Source organism: Diadema antillarum, unplaced genomic scaffold (assembly GCF_040938485.1).
Source record: "Diadema antillarum isolate AM-2024a unplaced genomic scaffold, OU_Dant_1.0 seq00001271_RagTag, whole genome shotgun sequence".
NCBI lineage: Eukaryota > Metazoa > Echinodermata > Echinoidea > Diadematoida > Diadematidae > Diadema > Diadema antillarum.
The window spans coordinates 480,804-498,249 of record NW_027272053.1 but is presented as its reverse complement, the minus strand read 5'-3'; the positions used below and the strand labels follow the sequence as shown (position 1 = coordinate 498,249).

The following is a 17,446-nucleotide window of genomic DNA, read 5'->3' as shown; positions in this document are numbered from 1 at the left end:
TGAGAAGAATCGCTTCAAAAACACTGATATATCAGAGAAGAAAACTTTGTATTTCTCACGACAGCATGAGAAATTCAGATTTTTAAATTCCACCTGTTACTGAGTACATGCAGATTCTACACGAGTCTTGCTTTGTAAGATACGAAGAAATAAAATATTCTTCTCTAAACATGAGCTGGTACTTAAAAGCCCAATGAAACATGCATATTGATAATTCTCAAAATTGGAAGCTCAATGATTTGATCATAAACTTATTTCAAGTCTATAAACATTAAGCATATACTGTACTTACAGGCACATAGTCATTCTGCACCAGGTACTGCTGGGCATCCCTTGGGAGCATGAGAGGTCCTCTCCCTTTCTTCTACATGGGGATGTTGGGTCTGTGAAGCATCGCTGCAAGTAGTGACATTCCACAAAATTCCTATAGAATGGAACACAATACAATTTTTTTTTCAACTTTAAGTATTTCACCCATTCTCTTTAACATTAGATATGACGTATTGTATCAGCTCTGACAATCCCTAACATTCAGTTTTCGACTTATTATCAATATCAGTCTATGAAGAGCAAACTCGTACACATTCACTTTCCTGAAAGGTGTAATAGCAATGAAGCATAAACAAATGAGTAAGTTTTACTCTCACACTTTGGACAGAAATTGTTCCAGTAATTATAATCAATGCCACAAGATCTATGAGGATTGGCGGAAGGACTTACTGTCTCCATCCATGTCTTCACATCTTCTTACGATGTCTTGCAACTAAGGGTGGTTTCGCTTGGCAAGTGCAAGATTCTATTGACGTAAAATGGCCCCCATCTGTTCACCATCTCCTGCACTTTTCTCGGTACAACTGGGCAAAGTCCGCATTGATGTGAAAATAAACACAAAAACTGTGAAATATCAGTGATCAGGAAGTGGAAAATGAAAAACAGAAACGCTTGACAAAAAAAAAAGGAAGAAAACAAATATGCTTCGGGGGTATAAACGGTCGCCATAGCCACATTTCTAGATTTTTATGCAATTAATTATTTCTTATTGGTCTCGAGGGTTGTATTTCATGCTGGAGGAAAAAATGAGACCGATATCTCTGATTTTTGTTTCAGATGTTATCGTTAAAATCAATTTTTAGAAATACCAGGGATGTCTTGCATATCTAAACACCAAGAAGGGATAGTCCTGACAGAGTACTCCTTGGAGTACAAATTATACAAATAACAGGTAATTTGCATTCCCTTTATCTTAAAAAATATTAAAAGTAAAAAATAAAAAAAGGCCTCATACATTGTAAAACTTCACTACATTCTCTCACTGATGTATGTGATGCTTCATGCATACATCTCAGCCAGAAGTGTAGATCTGTAGAATTTTTAAGTCTAGATCCTTCTACTCAAACACAGATCACCACACTGATTATGCTAAATAAAAGACTGGAGTAGAATACCTTTATCCAGGTGCGAAATCTTGTTCCATTGCACGAGTTAATCCCATACATTATTTGTTTCACACAACGCCTTCAACAATAACACTAACAGACTTACTAGTTCAAGAAAGAATCTTGAATTCAGTGCAGAAATGGCAACCATAAGGCCTAGGTGTCCAGGCCTACTACTGAGTGGTAGTAATAATAGTAGAAGTATTTTCATGGAATGCAAATCAGTAGCACATTCACATTACATACACATGTACGCAGCCGAGTGCAAGTAGCATTGAAGTTGATTATTCCAGTAAAATGAGTGACATGATGCACGCTTGATAGTAAGAGTGTTGAGTGCACACGCCAAAGGTAATTGTTTATTGTGACATCAGACTCAGTAGACCTAGTCATGCAATGGAACAGAAACTGTTTATTAATTGTAGACCCCCTATTTTAATATGGGAGTCAATGGAAATTGGTGATGTCAGCCAATATGGCCCATGCGATAGAAGTTTTTACAGTTTCAGAGCTTGACGCCACTGCACTGGCATTGCAACATTGGCGCCCTAAACCCTGGGGCGCTCATCACACAGGGGGCTTCGTGTTTGGGCTGGTCGCAGTTCTATTGTAGCGCCCATAGGGTCTACGTACTATTGGTGGCCTAAACACAACGTTAAAAATAAAACCCATCTAACAGCATATGCCCTACATTTTATCACAGCATAGTGGGGCATGATAAGGCCTAGAACTGTGCCTTTCTACGTAGAAATTGATAAATTAAACCTTACAAGAGTGTAAGAAGGGGTGAACTGACACTAACTTGTTACTGTTACTCAGTGTTAGACGACAGTTAGGCCTACGCTACAGTAGCCTGTTATGCCCATACAGTAGCTTTACCTTTCAGTCAAGACACCAACATCGTAAATCATTGGGTAGAATGGGCGCTTTATAAGAGTCCCTGTATTATTACACTTGTACTTGCAGTTTCACCGAAATAGAGCCCCCACAAACGTTAGCCTACATGTAACTTGTTACAATGTTTGGATAGACACATTAGCCATGAACAGCTAACGTTAGCACTGTCGCTTCAGGGATGGACAGCGCTGTATACAGCGGCAAGGCTTAAACTCACCAAAAATGTAGGGCGGTTAGTGCACATCTTAACATCTTTTGTCTTTGGTTACTGAGTCCCAGAGTTATCAAACACATTCTTAAGCACTCATACAGTAATATGCTCACCTTTAAGCAACTTGGTCAAGCTTCCGTCAGATCATGCCCTCAAAAAACTCCGGCCTGCATGACTTCTGCCTTCAAGACCAACTCAACTGTTCGAGTCAATAGCGTTTGTTTGCAAATGGTCGATGGTAGGTACAAGTACTATAGTACATGTACAATGTACATAATGTGCACTGAATGTGTGTGTATGACTACGCTATCTAGCATCGCATGAAGCAAAGTGACGGCCAGCGCCAATTCCGGTTTTAGGCGGTTCAAGATAGCGCATGACGTCATTTACAAGTCATCTGATTGGCTGAAAGTTTAAGTCCTTGTTAGATTTAGATTGCGAACAGCTTCGACACTCAACTTTTAATCGAAGCCACCTAAAATAAGTCTTAAAGACTTAAAATATTTTAAGTCGTAAGAAAGATTTAAAATTTAAGTCCTAGAAATTAAGAGAGTATAGTCCCTTTCTGTTCGAATTGATGACTGAATGTGACTCTGTCGAGAGGACCTTGGGAGAGCTACATACACTGAATACTACAGCCAGTGCATGCGAACACATCACATGCGCACAAATTTCAAATCCATCAACGGATAAGATGTTAATAATAATGATAATTGTTTTGGATATAAACTCCAAATTTTATTGTCCGAGAATGGAAATTCTTTTTGCCCAATTGATCGTGGGCCCGGCAGCCACTGAGCAGCGCCAGATCGACGTTGCTCTAACCTTTTCAACTGTTGAACGGCAAACAAAGTTGCAGCAACTCCCATCTTTTAACGTCTTTTGGTATGACGCGGCCGGGGTTTGAACCCACGACCTCCCGATTGTGAGGGCAGCCGCTCTACTCACTGAGCCAACACATCGGTATGTTTGTGTGCGCATGCGCTGGCCGTAGTAGTCAGTGTATGTAGCTCTCCCAAGGTCCTCTCGACCGAGTCACATTCAGTCATCAATTCGAAAAGAAAGGGACTATTGGCAGAACCAAACGTTGTTCGAAGCCTGTTTTCAATACCTCAAATTAATTGGTAAGTCTTCAAATCGAAGAAATTTTTGGATTTTAAGTTGACATTTACCCGCGATACTATTTCTGTCATGATCCTGAATGCTGCAATAGTGCGAAGCCCCATTACCCTATGCGTATGGGGCTGCTGGTCGCAGTTAGCTATGCGTACAATGGGCTGCACGCTGCTGGTCGCAGTCAGTGGTTTCGTACAATATTTATCGACGCCGTACGGCGACGGCTCTGGTACGAAACCATTATTGCATGATTACTAAGACAAGAGAGCACTTTGGGGCGAGTAATTCTCACAGACAACGTACTTTAACGTGAAACACAAACCAAGACAAGGAAATTCAGGGAAACTTTTGAGGTACCAAAACTTTTTATTATCTTTAACGAGAGACCGATTACGTTGCTACCTTGAGAATATCAATATACGTTAGCGTATAATAGTGTGAGGAAAATGCTGTTATTCCCCCCCCCAAAAAAAAAAAAAAATAAATAAATAAATACAATACAATACAATACATGTAGTATGGAGGTGTATCCTATTACCGAACGATTTTTGTTTTATTGCTCCAAACGGGCAACATTATGCAATAATTCAGCCAAAAATATCCTTATAGATAATCGAAATGCTGATGACTTTAGCTGTAACGAAAATACTTGAAAAATAAGCCAACTTTTAGAAAAAATACGTATTTCAAATAACCCTTCCACAAAAGTTGTCTCTTTTTACCGACGCAAATCGTATTGTAATTACCGAACGTGCGCCCTCTGTATGGGGAAATTTGTACATTGTATTTTCGGTCAATGTTTATTAACGCAGGACAACGAACATCGAAATTTTAGCAATTATTACGTAAATTTGAGGTAAATTACGTTTTTGTTTTGTTTTTTTGCTGCAGTTTAGCAATTTTCGGCACTGGCTTCCCCTATGAGATAACAGCGCGTAGTGCAATGAATGCGTATTCGAGTTGTTGTACGCGCTCCATTGACAAAGTACACGTTCGGTAATAGGATACCGTTCGGTAATAGGATACCTGACTATACATAATGAGAACAGCAATGTTGATATTGTCTTTGGATACAGGCAATGTGTTGGTAATTATCTCAAAATTGCTAACGGTGAACATTGGAATGTGAATAAAATTCTGAGAAATACAAAACAACAAAATTGAGGCATTTTACACAAAATGAATATCACAGTAAAGAAGATTTTATTGAAGAATATGTGTAATAAACAGTGAACAGTGATGATAGAAGACTAGCACTGTAGTAGCAGGATGCACACGTAAATGACAATGTGTAGACGCTAGCTAGGCTACATAGACAATTGCACAGCGTATGTCGTAGTTACCGTATCACGGAATGTCAACAGACGTATTCAGAATTAATGACATAGATTTTGGTTTTTTGTAGATCTTTTTGGTATACAAGATCGAATTTTGGAAGAAACTTAAGTCATTTGAATGTTTTTACAAGTATAAAATGAGACTATGTGGTTTTACTGACATGTCTAAAATAAATCGGCAACGGCGAATCCTGTGTGCTAATTATAGCTCAGTCAGAAAACATAGAATAGTACATGTGGGACTGGGGTAAGATCGAGCGTATTCACGTACGAGAAATGGCGTTAAGAAATGTGTAATCTCATTGCTTACCTTTTATGCTGAAGAGAAATAAGTTGGTGAATAGCCAGAATTTGATCTGGAAGTGTAATGTCAAAAGATGAGAGTGTAATTTTTGTTGTATCCAGGTTAATTCCCCGGCGAGCAATGGTCGCTGCAGTGTACTTCCCAATCGAATTTACCGCTGTGCGTGACGTAGAAACTTTTAGCCAATCAGCGTTCAGAGGCGTATTGTCTGCACTTTAGAGCTCAGGGTCAAGGGGTATAAAAGGGGCCCGGGAAGCTTGAAATTTTACCCTGGCTGAGAAATCTTATGAAGATCTTGACTCTGTACATCCTTGATGCTTTGTTGATGCTACAAGTACAATTGTGATCTGATACAGTCTTGAGGCTAAAGTTAGAGCAATTGTAAGTCTAAAATTCTCTAAGTCTCTAAATTGTTGTTAGCATTGTTAGAACTTATAAACTGAGATATGAGGATATAAACAAATACTTAGAAAATATTTGTGATGGTTTTCCTAGTTAGGGAAATTGGAAACAATTTTATTGACAAGATGGATAGCGAATTTAGGGTTTCTTTCCCATTGACTTAGGCGAAAATAAACTCTGCTTCTCAATAGAGTAGGGATAAGTATGGTGTACCAATTGTTTGAGAATATTTTCTTACATGCTCACAGTCTCTTAGGCAAATTTATTGAGAGGTTGTCATTTTCCTTTGCTAAACAGAGAGATGGCGATGATGGAAAGCAGGGTCTGGGACCCTGGGATAGGGGGTCATGAACGATGTCTCCTAGGATAGACTCACTCTAATTATTGTTGTTACCCAAGTTCTTATCCAGTTGTTGTTAGAATGTTACCCAGATTGGTAACTGGTGTTTGGAATTTAAACTGCATTAGGATTGTAGTTAGTGTTGTCTAGAATCTAACTGTTAGTTCTGCTCTTGTATGAGACGCTCGTTGAGACTTAGCTAGACATTTTGCAGAGAAGTGTGAACTTAGAATATTTTATGGTGTCAATAGTCAGCACTTAGTCATTTTCAGAGAAGTGTGACTTAGAAATATTTGACAGTTGCAGCACTTAGAAATTTCTCAGGGAAGTGTGAACTTAGAATATTTTTATGGTGTCAGCACTTAGTCATTCTCGGAGAAGTGTGACTTAGAAATATTTGACAGTGTCAGCACTTAGATATTATTCAAGGGAAGTGTGAACTTAGAATATTTCATTGTGTCAGCACTTAGTCATTTTCAGAGAAGTATGACTTAGAAATTTTTGACATGGTCAGAACTTAGACATTTTTCAGAGAAGTGAGAACTTAGAATATTTCATGAGGAAGGAACTTTGACATTTTCAGAGTGTTAACTCAGAATATTTTGAGGTGATAGCACTTTGACATTTTCAGGAAAGTGTGAACTCAGGCTATTCTATGACAATGGCACTTAGGCATTTTCAGAAGTGTGGCAACTTAGAATATTCTATGGTGATAGCACTTAGACATTTTTGCAGCAGTGTGAATATTTTTATGATCATAATGTGATGTGCAGTGGATTGTAGTTCAACATCTTATGAAGACATGAAGTGGTACCATAGTAGTGCTTTTTGCATTTGAAGACTGAATAGGTTATAGATATAGGTTTAGTTTGTGATGAGTGTTGGGCAGATTCCCTTCCCCTTCCCCTTCCCCTTCCCCCCCCCCCTCCTTTCCCTTTTATTCCCTGATGAGGTGAAAGACTGACGGCAGATTCAACAGCTTGATGAGTGACGTGTTACCATGCCGAGCCAGCAGTTGTGATGTTTTCAGTGTCAGAGACTGGTTCGAGACGAAAGACAAGTTTGATGCTTTAGCTGAAGGTTGAGTCTCAATGATGTTGAAACTACAAGGGCTTAGCTGCAATCTGGCAATTGATGTCCTAGTATGATGTGGTCATGGCAAGCTGCTGTTCTTTCCTCTTTCTTCCCCCCCCCCTCTTTCCTCCTTGTGTTTCTGTCCGTTCACTCATTACTTGTAGTAAATTTAACAAGTGTCAAAATCGAGTGTGCCTAGGGCAGGCCTGACTAGTGCACAGTAACGGTCGAAGTGCTGAATTTAGCGTCAGAAGATGGTTATTTTAAAGCGGTGTTTGTGTCCCACCAGTGATAGGTAGGAGTGTGACCCACTTGATGTCTATGCTATCACCGAGTACCGGGTAGTGAGATACCTAGGTTGCAGGGTCTGACACCGACAGAGTGAGTGCAGAACTTGCAAGGAACTGTTGACAGGGCCTAGAAATGTATCTGTGGAGTGTGTGCTGGTTAAAATCCCGGCGGGGTGAGATCCGGATAGTGTCGTGAGACTAGCAGAAAGACGCGTGTTATTTATTCTTGTTGTTTGCGTAATTTATTGAGCCGTGCTTTATAAAGGAGAAAAACAAGGAAGACTGCTTGCAGTCTAGATTTGGAGACAAATGCCAGGAACTGAGCTTAGTAACATCTAGAATGGAGGACCGGTAATTCAATTTAAGTAAAAGACACTATAACCAAAAGCTGATAAAATCTAAGTTCACACTGTGCTGAGTGTAGCGTTAGTAATACTTAAGGTGGTTTAATAAAGTCAGTATGTAAGTAAAGAAATGCACTCATACTTCTCCAATGGGTAATATCAAACATAAGAATTGGGGCACAGAGTATAAGTATCAATGTCAGATTTTCTAAAATGGAAAGCATCTGTGTGTAAATGTTTGAACTGTACAATATTGTAAAGTGTACAGATCATTCAGAATCAGAGTGTACATAATATGTAACCACACTTACGACAATGTACTGAAGTTTGGAATTAAATGTTCAGTGTTGTTGTGAATTCAATCCCTGCTTGTACAGACTAAGTTTAGAAGAAAGTCAAGCGTTGTGTGATGATTGACTGAAAGTCTGCTTAGTGATCTGTGGATGCAGTTGTGATGTGTGAAATAATCTAAGTAAGAGTAGTTTAGCAGTGTAGAACAAGACCATCATCCCACGACCGCGTCCATATACTGTGGACAAACGAACCCGTCATCGACGCTCGAGCCAGTTGAAGTAATTAGTTTGATAAGAACTTTGTTACTGAGAGAGAAGGGATTACTAGAAGTTAGGTTACACTGTAGGAATGCCAGAATGTGTGTGCCGCAATTTATAAGTGAAATGTGCATGACAGTTAGGCCTGCTGAACTTATGCTCGAGAGTGGTTGAGAATGCTTAGCGTGCCAGTCTGACTGAGCGTGTGTTCGAAACACGTGTGGAGAATTTGTCGCTGTTTGGAGTGTTGGGTGCAATGACTGAAACGTGCACAGCTGACTCGTGGTATTTAAATATCTACACTAGGCACTAGCTACTCTAACAGTCACGATTATGCACAAAGACACTAAATATCGAATTATCAACTCACCTATATTATGCTGAATGCTTGAATGATGAGATTGTTAGAAACTTGGCATAGAAGTCTGGTTGAAACAGGAGATTTTAGTGCAAAATCACGAGACTCACTGCATTCAAGTGCCAGTAGTAATGGCTTAGTAGGACTGTTTGGCGGTCAAGTCAGTTATCTCATTTGCATGTACGCACTTTCAACCAATAGCACATACAGTGTGATAGTGGCATTCAAGGTCGTTTAGGCACTTATAAAAGGAACATTCCGATTGGTCAGTGTTTGTTATGAATAGAATCTAGTTATTCTCCCTCTCTCTCTGTAGTTCTGCTGACAATAAGAAAGTTATGTTGTTGGCAAGGCGTGGTTTACCTAAACAAACCTGGTGGCAGCATTACCTTCGAATGAGTGATAGTTGATGAGATTTGATTGATTGAGCTACCGTTACGGAGATCTAGCCTTGTTACTGTTTGGTGGCAGATAGGACAAATCTTTTAAGATCGCCACCCCAAATTGGTACATGGTCACGATCAAATACCGTTACATATTTTTGGTGGCAGCGGTGGGATGGTCACGTTGCATTAGTTGAGAAATAAATTTTTGTAAGCGGTGGGATGGTCACGCTGCATTAGTTGAGAAATAAAATTTTTGTAAGCAGTGGGATATATAGTCACGCTGCACTAGTAGAGACTGAAATTTCTGGTAAGCGGAGTGATGGTTAAGTTTTTACTTCAGAAATTATATTTCTGTGAGCGGTCTGATGGTCTATTGCAAAGGTCTAAGTCAGAATATTTAACTTAGTGAATTTTGTATCAGGACAGTAGAAGAAAAAAAATTGTCGGTGTGGTTACAAACAGGTTGTTAGTTTTGGAAATAGTACTTTGGTTTATAACACTGAGAAGCACTTAGTGGTTAAAAATGAAGTACAGAATTTGCTAGGTGATTGCGCTATCTTGAACACTGGTATTACATGACAAATCTATGGAGTTTTGGAGAACTTATGCCGTTGTGGAGATATGGCAATGTAGTGACGTTGAAGTTGTGAGTTAGTAGTAGGTGAACAGCAGGGAGCTGTGAGACCTAGGATAGTGATGTGAAGAAGTTACGGTGACATTGGTGGTGAAGTTTGAGGTTAGGACAGCTGGTCTGTCGAGAGGCTCATGTAGTACCTGTGCTCTGAAATAGACTGAAAATTCTGAGTGTTAAGAAAAGTACTAAAGTACTGTTTTTAAAATTGGTTGGAGTATAGGAGAGTATGAGTGCATAAAACAAAGTATTAATACACGTAAGATGATTAAGTAGTGGTAAAAATGCACACTTCGCACCTTAGTGTAAGTTATAACTCTATTCACGAACTGGTTGGTTAGAGTTAAGGTGAAAGAGTAGTACATAGGTGAATAGTTGCATAGGGGAGCTTGCTCCTGATTGTTTGTAAGAGACACGTTCACAAACCCCATTTCTACGCTAAAACTAAAAAGGCGGTCATGACTGATGCTAGTCCAGTGAGTCCTGTGACGATGACAGAGGGTACTGGTGGGGGCGATGATGTAGTCACTAGAAGTTGGGCTGTTGATGGTACGGATCCAGAGATAGCTGTCAGAATGAATGAGTATGGTGATAGCATCCCGCCAAGAAGACGACGCGAATATACCGCTAGTCAGTTTGATGCCAACCCCCGCTATGTTGCAAGTGATGTCCCAACCGAGACGATGATGCGAACTGGAGATGTACATCGCAAGGATGTAATTCCCGACAAGTTCAGTGGCAAGATGCCTTGGGGTGATTATCGCCGTCATTTTGAGGTTTGCAAAGAGTTGAATTCGTGGACTGATTCTGAGGCTGGGCAGTATTTGGCGACTCGTTTGCAGGGACCTGCTTTGAAGGTGTTGTCGAATTTGCCGCCTGGTGCACCCATTTCTTACAAGGACTTAGTGAAGCACTTGGAACATAGATTTGGTCCAGGGGAGCATGCTGAAAATTTCTTGATGGAACTTAGAATGAGGCGTCGTGGGAAAGATGAGACTCTGCAAGAACTCGGCCAAGCCATCCGTGATTTGACTGCCTTAGCTTACCCTGAACTGAGTAATGATGCACGTGAGAGACTGGCGCGTGGACATTTCTCAGAAGCAATTGATGACTCAGAGATTCGTAGTGGCATATTCCGTGCGCATGCAATGACTTTAGATGAGGCAATCCGTGCAGGGCTCGCGACAGAATCCTTTTTGAAGGTAGAGAAAGCTCGCGAGAGATGTAGGCCAACTCGATACGTCAGGACAGTGGAGAACCAGGCCCAGGCTGCACCTGTGAATGACAAAATGAGACATGAAATTGATGAGCTGAAATCTACTCTCAGACAGTTGACTGAAGTGTTGAGACAGAGTGATGTGAGACCAAAGATTGATAGATCTACTGTCACATGTTTTGCTTGCCAGCAGATTGGACACTTTAGTAGGGAGTGCCCAAATCGTGGAGCTCAGCAGGGAAACGACAGGAGGTCTTCCCTGTTGGCCAGGGGACGGCCCAACTACCAGCGATCAGGCCCACACAACTAGATGATGAACAGCAGAGTAACAGAACTAGGATTTGCACTATCAGTGATGTCAGTTACACTATGTTCATTCCCGTGATGATTGATGACAGACAGTTGCATTTCTTAATTGACACTGGAGCAACAATTTCATTAATTTCTCATGATGTAGTCAGCACAATGCATCAAGCAAATATGTGTCATTCTGCAGTACAGCTTTCTCAAGCAAACGGATCTGCAATTACAGTGTATGGAGAGATTGAAGTAGAGATGAAGATTGGAAGTAGAGTACATGAAGTTGAGTTAGTGGTAGCAGATATTGAGCAAGATGGAATTTTGGGGATGGATTTTCTCCAATGCACCAATGCGAGAATAAACTGTGAAGAGGAGTTAGTTGTGATAGACAATGAGGTCATTTCCTGTGCCAGTATGAGTGATGAACGAAGCCGTGTTCAGAGAGTTGAAGTTAGTGCTGATGAACTGATTGATGATGTACCCAAACACCTGAGAGACTTGTATATCGAGGCAACAGCCAACATTGATGAGCGACAGCATGCCAAAATAGCCGAGATGTTAGCTGAGTATGGAGACGTATTTGCAAGAGGAGACAATGACATAGGTCGAACTACGATGATGTATCACTCCATTCACACGACATGTAATGCACCACTGCGACAAGGGCCAAGACGTCCGCCTATGGGTCTGAAAGATGAAATCGACAAACAAGTGAAAGAGATGCTGGAACGAGGCATAATCAAGCCATCAAGCAGCCCGTGGTCTTCCCCTGTTGTACTCGTAGATAAGAAAGATGGTACCAAGAGGTTTTGTGTAGATTATCGCTTACTCAACAAACACACTGTGAAAGACTCGTTTCCCCTTCCAAGAATAGATGAGTCGATTGATGCTCTTGATGGTGCAAAGTATTTCTGCACACTAGACTTAGCCTCTGGTTACTGGCAGGTTCCCCTTGATGATGATGCAAAGTTGAAGTCGGCTTTTGTCGTGCCTGGAGGTCTGTACCAATTTGAAGTGATGCCTTTTGGGTTATCAAATGCACCGTCTACTTTTGAGAGATTGATGGAAACTGTGCTGGCAGGACTTCATTGGAAGATACTACTCATTTACTTGGATGATGTTATCGTATTCGGCTCATCAGTGGAGGAGGTGATCGACAGACTCAAACTCGTTCTAGATCGTCTGAGAAGTGCTAACTTGAAGTTGAAACCCAAGAAATGTCACCTGTTCAAGACAGAAGTTCTCTACCTGGGTCACATTGTGTCAGATAACGGAGTACGCACAGATCCTGAGAAGATAGAATCAATCAAATCGTGGCCTACACCTGCCAACACAACTGATGTCAGAAGTTTTCTCGGCCTGGCGTCATATTATCGCAGGTACATTAAGGACTTTGCTGAAATTGCAAGACCACTTCATGTCCTCACTCAGAAAGAGAAGAAATTTGACTGGAGCTCAGAGTGTGAGACGGCATTCCAGACTTTGAAGGAGAAGTTAACAACCTCCCCAATTCTAACCTACCCAAGAGAAGGAGTACCATTTCTTATGGACACTGATGCAAGCAAGTACGCTATCGGGGCTGTGTTATCACAAGCACAAGATGGGCATGAGAGAGTCATAGCCTATGCAAGTCGAACTTTGAATCGAGCAGAACAAAACTACTGCGTGACGAGACGAGAGCTGTTAGCGATTGTTCACTTTCTGAAGCACTTTCGACATTATCTCTACGGTCAAGAGGTCCAAGTTCGAACAGATCATGGCGCACTGACATGGTTACTCAATTTCAAGAATCCTGAAGGTCAGCTAGCCAGATGGTTAGAGATTGTTACTCAGTATCGCCTTACCTTGGTTCATCGCGCTGGAAGAGTTCACATGAATGCTGACGGACTGTCAAGACGCCCTTGTTCCCAGTGCGGCCGCCTAAATGATGCCTGTATAGGAAACAGAGACATTGAATTAGATACTGATGACTAAGCGTGTCGAGTAGTTAATTGAAATGGTGGAGTAAACTACGAAGTTATTGAAGTTGCAGACGTTTGAATTTTAGTGTTGTTGTTGTTGTTTCTTACTTAGATACAAGTTATTCATGGATGATGGCTGAGAATACAGCTTTTGATGTAGATGAGTTGACAGAGAGAGTTGCTGCAATTACTTTGCTTCCCTCTGTGACGTTTGAGAGAATTAGACGAGCACAACAGCAAGATGCTGACATCAAACATGTGTTGAGATGGAAAGAAACGAATGATGTGAAGCCAGAATGGAAAGAAGTGTCTGCCTTTTCCTCTGCAGTGAAAACCTATTGGGTGAACTGGGATTTACTGGCAGTGCGAGATGGAGTATTGATGAGGAAATGGGAGTCTGTTGATGGTAGTGATGTGACTTGGAAACTTGTTCTCCCTCGTACATTACGACCAGAGATTTTGATGGAATTGCATAATTCTCCAACAGCTGGACACTTAGGGGTACACAAGTTGCTTCATAAGGTACAGCAGAGGTATTATTGGGTAGGACTTGCAAGTGATGTGAGGTCGTGGGTGAGAAAATGCAACACTTGTGCCATGATGAAGAATCCGCCAAAGCGACTTCTTGCCCCTTTGCAGCAATATGGAGTTGGAGCCCCATTAGAGCGTGTTGCAATGGATATCATGGGACCCCTACCTAAGACTGATAGAGGGAATGTCTATGTGCTTGTCATCGGAGATTACTTTACTAAATGGATTGAAGCCTTTGCCATTCCTAACCAAGAAGCTGTGACGGTTGCTAAGGTCTTTGTTGAAGAATTCATTTGTCGATTTGGGATACCCAAAGAATTACACACTGACCAGGGACGCAACTTTGAGTCCACACTGATGAAGGAAGTATGTAAGTTGTTAGGAGTGAAGAAAACTCGAACTTGTCCTTACCACCCTAAGGGAGATGGCTTCGTTGAGCGATTCAACCGCACTTTGACGACTACACTAGCTGCATCACTTGACCCTGATCGTCATCAGAGAGACTGGGATGAGAGGATACCATTCGCTATGATGGCCTATCGAACGTCAATCCAATCGTCGACTGGTGAAACTCCCTCTATGATGATGTTGGGAAGGGAAACCACTCTTCCAGTAGATTTGACGATAGAATCACCAACACCTGATGATGAAAATGACAAAGATGATTATGCATACAGGTTAAGATGTTCACTACAAGATGCACACGAGAATGCGAGATCAAAACTGAAGTTAGCAGCTTCTAAGCAGAAACAGATGTATGACAGAAACACTGTGATGCGTACATTCAAGAAGGGTGACTGGGTTTGGTTGCAAAGTATCCAGAGGAGAAGAGGTCTATCACCTAAGTTGATGATGAAGTGGCTGGGTCCGTACCTTGTAACCAGTAAACTGTCTGAAGTAGTGTATCGTATCCAACAGTCACAGAGGACCGCACCAAAAGTGGTACACGTTAATAGACTTAAGATCTATGATGGTTCCCCCCGCAAGAATTGGCTTGATGAGACTGTGAGACGCAATCCCCATAGAGTTAGACTGCCTCCACTTAGATATGGGAAGGATGATGAGTAAATGACTAACCAGATCATATCTGTTTTGTTTCTACCCACCTGATTGCTTCACAGATGAAGTGCCGTTTCTGTTCATCGTATTACAACACGTGGGAGGTGTATCGGCAACATCTAAATAATCATCATGAGACAACAATAACGGGGAGATGTAGGATCTGTGGGAGGGAGGTCGAGAATCAGCGAGCGCTCGATCTCCACCATGGAACACACCATCCCCATCGAAGGCTGCCCACCATCCAGTATGGTGTCGCTAGTGAGACGTATCGCAAAAACTGGATGAAGAATAGGTCCCAAATCGAGTTGAGGGGGGAGCGGATAACGAAGAAGGAAAGGAGAGACAAGGAAGAGAAGAAGAAGGAAAGGAGAGACAAGGAAGAGAAGAAGGAGGAAAGGAGAGACAAGGAAGAGAAGAAGGAGGAAAAGAGAGGCAAGGAAAAGAAGGAGGAAAGGAGAGACAAGGAAGAGAAGGAGGGCAAGGAGACACAAGACGAGCAGAAGGAGGAGCCAAGCAAGGGAAGTAAAGACAAAGTTACAACGGTTGAAGTGGAAGACGAAGGCGAGTGGGAGGAGATCTTCAGTGATGGTGACTCCAGTGATGATGAGGGCAGCAGCCACGACTCCGACGGCAACTCTAGTGATGACGATGGCAGCGCTAAGAATGATGACGGCGCTGACAGCAATTCTAGTGATGACGAAGGCAGTGCTAAGAATGATGACGGCGCTGACAGCAACTCTAGTGATGACGATGACAGCGTTAAGAATGATGACGACGCTGGCGGCAACTCTAGTGATGACGATGGCAACACTAAGAATGATGAGAGTGTAAGCACCCCGAGCACGTCTACTTCAGAGACAACTACAAGTTGTAGGAAGCGAACGATCGACCTGCGGGACGAGAGTGACGATGAACTGACCATTCTCCTGAAAAAGCCGTGCGTGGGGATCCGGGTCATCACTCGCATTGAAATCAGGAGCAAGGTTTATGTGACAGCACATGGACAGACGCGGCTCCTGAGAGAGACAGTGGACATTGTTCACCCGGAGTCAGACCTGTGCGAAGTGAAAGAAGAGTAGAGTGTAATATGAACTGTATATAGTTACTGTTGTTGTTGTAAATAAGTGTAGATATATGAGATGTATTATGTCATATAGTTGGAGTTGTAGGATATGAGTAGGAATTTCATTAATTCTGCTCATTCAGGAAGGTATTAAAAGTTTTGGATCTGTAAATTTAAAGGTGGTGGTAATAATCACTGGGACAGTGATTGTCGAGGAGGGGGATAGTGTGAGGAAAATGCTGTTATTCCCCCCCCCCCCCCCCCAAAAAAAAAAAAAAATAAATAAATAAATAAATAAATAAATAAATACAATACAATACAATACAATACATGTAGTACATAATGAGAACAGCAATGTTGATATCGTCTTTGGATACAGGCAATGTGTTGGTAATTATCTCAAAATTGCTAACGGTGAACATTGGAATGTGAATAAAATTCTGAGAAATACAAAACAACAAAATTGAGGCATTTTACACAAAATGAATATCACAGTAAAGAAGATTTTATTGAAGAATATGTGTAATAAACAGTGAACAGTGATGATAGAAGACTAGCACTGTAGTAGCAGGATGCGATTTTTTTTTTCCGTAACCCTAACGCGTCGAAATTGCCCATTGTGTCACTTGAGCAAAGACTAGCAGTGTACAAGTTGGTTTTTTGTACGCATGTGCGTGGACTTGGCAGTTAGGCGTTGAGTTCGTACTGTTACACATTATATACAGAGTACCATTGGCATGGTCGTCTGCTAACCACAGAATCAGATTACAATGTGAGAATGGGACGCCGTCCTTCAACCAGAAACATAACAACGGGTTTGTGTGTATGGGTATGTGTATGCGCGTGTGTGAGTGTTTGTGTGTGTGTGTGTGTGTGTGTGTGTGTGTGTGTGTGTGTGTGTTTCCACTTCACATGTCATCGCCATCGCGTTCGGCTTGCCTTAGGTGGTACATGTATTTCTGTAGTTTTGTTCGCCGTCTGCTGACACTTTTCCTGTGTCTCGCGAGACTTGCGTTACTAGGATGCATGCAAACTCGACGTCGTCATCAATATCTTGCAAAAAGTAAATTGGAAATCTAATTGAAGCTTGGAATAAATCATAATCAAAGTATTATGTATACGTAGCGACACGTAGCGGTAGGTTAGTGAAGCAACCTTTGTCAAATTTGTAATCTGCTATTTACGTAGATTAACGTCTGTATATCTTTTCATTTTACTCATGTTTGTATTCCCATATACACTATAATATTGTATATCGTTTGTGTCATGTGTAATCTTTGAGTATTGTATTCACTGGTTTGTTATATTGCTATTCATACTCTTTGTTTGTACTCTCATACCCCGAGAGGGAATCGAAAGAGTCAATAATATTCACAAAATTCACAAATATTTAGGTCTACAGCTGCAGCGATTGCTATTGTTAACATTGATCATGTTTATTAAGCCCCACAAAATCAGATTCGAAGAGGGCATTTGGCCTTGGGTAACATGGATGAACTCCGAGGTTGATTTGGGTTTATCCTCCAACTTCATGATGATTCAGAAAGGCGTAGTATAGGCTCCTTTTTAGTTCAGGTTCATGTATATCAAGGTATATGATTACATTCTCATGCAATAACATCCATGATGAAGATGG

General features: G+C 41.3%; 1 long non-coding RNA gene across 1 annotated transcript; it reads right to left on the bottom strand.

The window, feature by feature from the left end:
- Positions 1-9,414: 9,414 nt before the first annotated feature.
- Positions 9,415-14,300, bottom strand: LOC139745493 (uncharacterized). The gene is made up of 3 exons (XR_011711895.1): positions 14,097-14,300; positions 13,038-13,124; positions 9,415-10,952 (listed from the first exon to the last, which is right to left on the bottom strand). It is a non-coding gene; the product is annotated as an uncharacterized lncRNA (long non-coding RNA).
- Between the last annotated feature and the right edge of the window lie 3,146 nt (positions 14,301-17,446).